Genomic DNA, 6,000 nt, shown 5'->3' on the forward strand with positions numbered 1-6,000 from the left:
CCCAGAGCACAGTTAAGAGTCAACCACATTGTTTGGGTCCAGAGTCACATGTAACCTAGACCAGGTAAGGATGGCAGTTTCCTTCCCTAAAATTCATTAATGAACCAAATGGGTTTTCCTGACAATCAACAACAGATTCATGGTCATCATTTGACTCCTAATTCCAGATTTTTATTGAATTCAAATTCTACCACCTGCTGTGGCAGGATTTCAAATCTGGATCTCCATAACATTGCCTGGGTCTCTGGATGAACAGTCCAGCAATAATGCCTCTAGGCCATTGCCTCCACTATCGTAAACCAAAAATAGCATCAAAGAATAATCCATCCATAAATTAATGTATCCCCAATATTGATATTTAACAAAAGAACCAAAGGACAGCTTTCACTGGCTTTTTCTTTCCTTTAACAAATAATGAAATACAAGAATGTGATGGATTTCCCTACCCTGACAGGTTCCATTACTAAGTCAGATTGGCTGGTCAATCATCAAAGATATCCAGCATTATTGTGGAACTGCCTGATTCATGTCTCAAATTAATCTGCCTGTCAATGAGCATTGATTTGATTCCGATGTCTAGTAATCAGGCATGCCATTCTGGAACTGCTTTCAGCCGTCTTTAGACCCGATTACATCACCCCACAGTACGATAAAGTCATAAGGAAAAGAGCCAGAGCAGGGTATATGTTCCTTAAGCCTGCTGCACCATTCCACAGAACTATAGTGCATTATCTTCCTTAAGTCTACACTCCCATCCCATCCACACATTCTTTGGTTTCTGTGGTATTTAAAAAATTGTATTGATCTCAGTCCTGAATGTCCTCAACAATGAAACACCTACAGCCCTCTGGAGTAGGAAATTCCAACCATGTTCATCCCTCTGAGTGAAAAAAAATTTCCATCACCTTCCTAAATTGCTATGCCCATAACCCTCATCCTCCAGCTCGAGATTCTTTTGCCAGGGCAACAACCTGTCAGCATCCGCCCTTATGAAGTCCTCTAAAAATGTTGTATGTTTAGTGAGATCACCATTCATTCCCAGAGTTCCATAGAATGCAAGTACATTCTGCTCAATTTCTCCACACAGGATAATTCTAACATCCTGAAATCAATCTACAATCTATCCTCAGATGTTCATTAACTTTTCGGTATATCCATTTTAACTCTACTTATTCCCAAGAGCAACTGTATCATTCTCTTAGGAACTGCATACTTATACAGCTATATGGATGGAGATTTAATGTCAGCAATGAGTCAACAAACAATAGAGACAGTCTTTGAAGATGATATTTGAAGTTCTAGTCTTTATGATCATCGATCTTATCATTTGATTTTCATTTTAACATTTCATGTTAGTTGTTTACCAATATGCAAACAAGTATTAACACATTAATAAAATATACAGATTGCTTATCAAAATAATTTTGAAAACCATCCTTTAATTCATCCAACCCCTTTTACACCATTATATGTATCATTTTAGTTAAGATCGTGTCTTCTTTACGTTATTGTATTTTCTCAGTTCGATGAATAGCATCAAACAAATCAATACTTTGGAATATCCTCCATAAAAAGTATTAACTAGATACGATCAAAGTTCAAGGCTCTGTGGAAAAATATCTTTAAAATCTTTTAATCACTACTTATACTTCTGGCGTGGTTTGCCAATCCTGAAATTAATCCCTTCACATCTGCAATCTCAAAATCTCTCATCTTGTTTGAGGCTTGCCAGTCTTATGTTCACATCTATTGTTTTTCTATTTGTGGTTGAAGTTAACTAATCTGGCTACATCCGCCTTTCAGCATTCTAAAGATCTAAACTTATGATTCCGCTCAATGCTCTTTTCACCAGTGTAAACATATTCAATTCTCTGAGGCTGTTTTCAGAATGTGTAGCTTTAGAAAGCTAGAAATGAGAGTTGATGATTTATCCCCCTCTAGGCTGTTTGGTCATGTAATGAGATTATGGATGATCTATGAACGATTGCCACACATACGCTCTTCTGACTCATATTCATACTATTTATGGTTAACAAAAATCTATCAATCTCAGATTTAAAAATTACAACTGATCTCACATTAATTGCTAAGGGAAGATCCAATCTACTGCCATCCATTATATATACAGATGTTTCCTAACTTCACTTCAGAAATCTCCAATGTATAGTCTCTGTTCCCAAGTCAAGAATTCTCTCTCCCAATCTTATGAATTCCCCTGATCACTATTGAAGCATCTAAACTCCAGTGAATACAATGTTAGTTTGTATTATTTCTCCTCAGGATTTCACCCTTGGAGTCTGAATATCATTCTTGAATGCCTACACTCCTACTTTTTCCAAGACCAATATATCCTTCCAGAACTGTGACATCTACCACTGAACACAGATCTCCACAATGGTGTAACCAGGACTTTGTACAATGTGCAGTTCGAGCCCCTTGTATTTTAGTCCACCAGACAGAAAGGTCAATATTCCATTAGCACTTTCTGTTCCTGTCCATGTCATTTTAATGACCTATGTAAATGATCTTTGCAGGTACACTGTTTCTAACTTTTCACTTGTGCTTTTTAGACAGGAAGTGGATGACCTCCCAGTTGTCAACAAAGCAAAGTGATCACTCAGTCTGCTGTTTGGTCTCAATAGCGTAAAGGAGAACACTTCTGCTCCATCAGTAAGAATGACCCTGACCTTCCAGTTATTTGCCATTTCAAGAAACCAACTTGAGCCAGCACTAGGTTGTAGTGGGGCTAATGGGTAATGGACAATTGACTCATTAATTAACATCATGCTATCCCTGACTGGAAAACTGCTCCAATCCCTTCTGCCTCTGACTTAACGGAGGGAGGATTTCCCATCACCAGGAGACTGATGCCAAACTTCCATAATTATTGGGACTGGCTGCATAAAATCCAGCCCTTCATAGCTGTTTCATTTTCTTCCCTTTCAAATGTAGCACTTCACTTGATTGCGTTACGATTGCAATTTCTTGGGACTTGGCAGCACCAGTCAGGCAGCCCCAGAGGGATTTCAGGTGAAGGTGGGAGTCCCCCTGTTGTCAGGCTGGACTTTGCTGCTCCTGTGAGCTATTCTCCATTCCACAGAGAGTCCATTTGGAGTCACCAGGCAGACTCGCCACCTGGCAGGGACAAATCTGCTACAGGTAAAATGCCAGCAAGAGGCCTTTAATTGGCTATTTAAGTGACACATTTGGCCTTTGGGAGGGTGGATCATTTTCCACATTCCCTGTCACTAGCCAAATGCCATTATAATGGGAGGTGACACGGAATGCATTGTCCAAAACCACACCCGCCTGGTCACCCTTCCTTGCCATTTTCTGCAGAATCTACCGGGCACCCTATTCTTACAGGGCTGGTAAAATCCAGCTCAGACTGTCAATATTATTTGTCTTTACATCAGGAAATGGCCTTGAGATGCAGTCTCCCATCTCTGAGACTGTCCAGTTTGTGGACATCAGGTTAGGATCAGGCGCAGTTGAGATGTTCTCACAATTAAACAGCCTGCCAATGTCCAAGGTCACCCATGAAATATAGGCACTTGTGCAAGGCACTGAGATGCTCTGTATATCAGTAAAGAAAAGGAAATAGTCTTTCCAATAATGAGATCAAGTGTTGTTTGGTCAAAATGTTCAAACAGTGGGTGTCTGGAATTTGCTGCTTGATTTAAAGGTGGAGGCAGAGACCCTAAGCCCTTTCAAAAAGTACATGGATCTGCACCTTAAATGCTGTAGGCTGCAGAGTTATGGGCCATGTGCAGGAAGATGGGATTAGAAAGGACCTGAGTGTCTCTGGGTCAGCATGGACAAGATGGGCTGAGTGGCCCCTTTTATACTGTAACATTTCTATGGTTCTGTGTTCCAAAAATGTTTATCTTTTATATTACATTGCAAGACAACAATAAAGACATCTCAGATATGGACCTTCCATTAATCAAGGTGATATTTTATGATTTTAACTTTCCTGGAAAAGTAAACCAAAGGATATGGTCACTACATAAAGTGGCTATATTCAAAACTTATTGGTGGGTACAATACTTTCATGAGCAGGGTGATAAATCTCTGAAACTGACTCCCTGGGGATATGGTGAAAGTAGTTTTAAGTTCAAATTCAAGTGACAAATGTTTAACTTCATGGGTTACAATTTAATAGTAACTCAAGACATGACCTGTGATAAGTATAGCTTGCAATAAAAGTCACCTTGGAATTATAAAGGTCCCCAAAACACTCCACTACTGGGACTTTTCTGGTCTCATTCCTGAGTCAGTTGTAGATTGATTAATAGAGATTGATTGTTATGATCAGTCAATAATTCCCATTATTATTGAATCATGCAACTAACCACAAGGTAGAAGATGAATGAGATTGGATATTGGGATTTTTACTATCTCACACTTCTTATATTTATCCTTTTTCTTAAAGGCCCAGATTCTCCACATTGTAGGTTTTTGAATTTGGCTGGATCATCAACATGGGGGATTAGATTAAGGACAAGATTGGAGAAGAAAGAAATAATATAATTTACTTTATACAGCACCTCACAATGTCGACTAGATGCTTGACACCCTATCAGATACATGGGAAGAAAGTAATAAGGAAGTCACCAAAGCTGGTCTTCTTACCAAGTGGTTGAAACATGATGTTCAAAAATACTGGGTTTGAGCAACTGCCCATTCTCTCAGCTTGTAAATGGTGTAGAACTTGGCAGCAATAATAACAAAGAACACAATCAGTCTCGCAAACATGTCGAGGCTGTGTGCTAAGGTTTCAGTCACTGAGTACACACATAAAACTGAAGATTTGTAACTGAGGAGGTGGAGTAAAGGTGTAACAGAGTCTCAGGGCTTGTGCTGTGTTAAGGACATTACTGGAACCACATGATTGTGTTAAATTATCCTTTAACCACTCCCGGCACCATGTGCTATCATTTAAAGTACACTTTATGCAATCTGTTAATTGTTTTTAAAAAAACCCATTTTGTTTTACCTTGGAATTAAGATTGAACTAAATCCACTCTGCCCTATAGGCTACTACTTATGGATTTAATACACATAATTAAGTCGTATGTCGCCAAGATGATTTACTCCACTGCAGTTTAAGTTTAATTATCTGCACAGCTGCCGTTTTGACTCATATTTAGGAATGTTTTACAACATTTCCATTTTTAGATGCCTCGTTCTTTTAAAACATAATTGAATGTTATGAAATTCCCAATGCCCTCCGCACCTTCCTCCCATACACGCATTCCTCACTGTTCTTTGAAACCAAATTTTCTATTCCTTTACACACTCAAGCAATAAAGGGGCCAGCCATTCTAAGAAAAACAATGGCCTATTGATGAGGAGATAGTAGGAACTGCCGATGCTGGAGAATCTGAGATAACAAGGTGTAAAGCTGGACAAACACAGCAGGCCAGGCAGCATCGGAGGAGCAGGAAAGCTGACATTTCGGGTCGAGACCCTTCTTCAGAAATGGGGTAGGGGAAGGGGACTCAGAAATAAATAGTTGTGGGGGAGGTGTTGATGGAAGGTGGATAAAGGAGCAGATAGGTGGAGAGAAGACGGACAGGTCAAGGAGGCGGGGAAGGAGCCAGTAAAGGTGAGTGTAGGTGGGAAGTTGGAATGGGGGTTGGTCAGTTGAGGGAAGACGGACAGGTCAAGGAGGCAGGGATGACGCTGGTAGGTAAGAGGTGGGGGTGGGGGTTGGTCAGTGAGGTGGGAGGAGCGGATGTGGGGAGAAAAGACAGACAGGTCAAGGAGGTGGGGATGAGCTGGGCTGGTTTTGGGATGATGTCGGGGGTGGGGAGATTTTGAAGCTTGTGAAGTCCACATTGGGAGACCATTGGGTTGCAGGGTTCCCAAGTGAAATATGAGGTGCTGTTCCTACAGCCTTCAGGTGGCATCATTGTGGCACTGGAGGAGGCCCAGGATGGACATGTCGTCCAAGGAGTGGGAGGGGGAGTTGAAGTGGTTCGCGACTGGGAGGTG

The sequence above is a fragment of the Rhincodon typus genome, chromosome 8 (genome assembly GCF_021869965.1).
Source record: "Rhincodon typus isolate 14 chromosome 8, sRhiTyp1.1, whole genome shotgun sequence".
NCBI lineage: Eukaryota > Metazoa > Chordata > Chondrichthyes > Orectolobiformes > Rhincodontidae > Rhincodon > Rhincodon typus.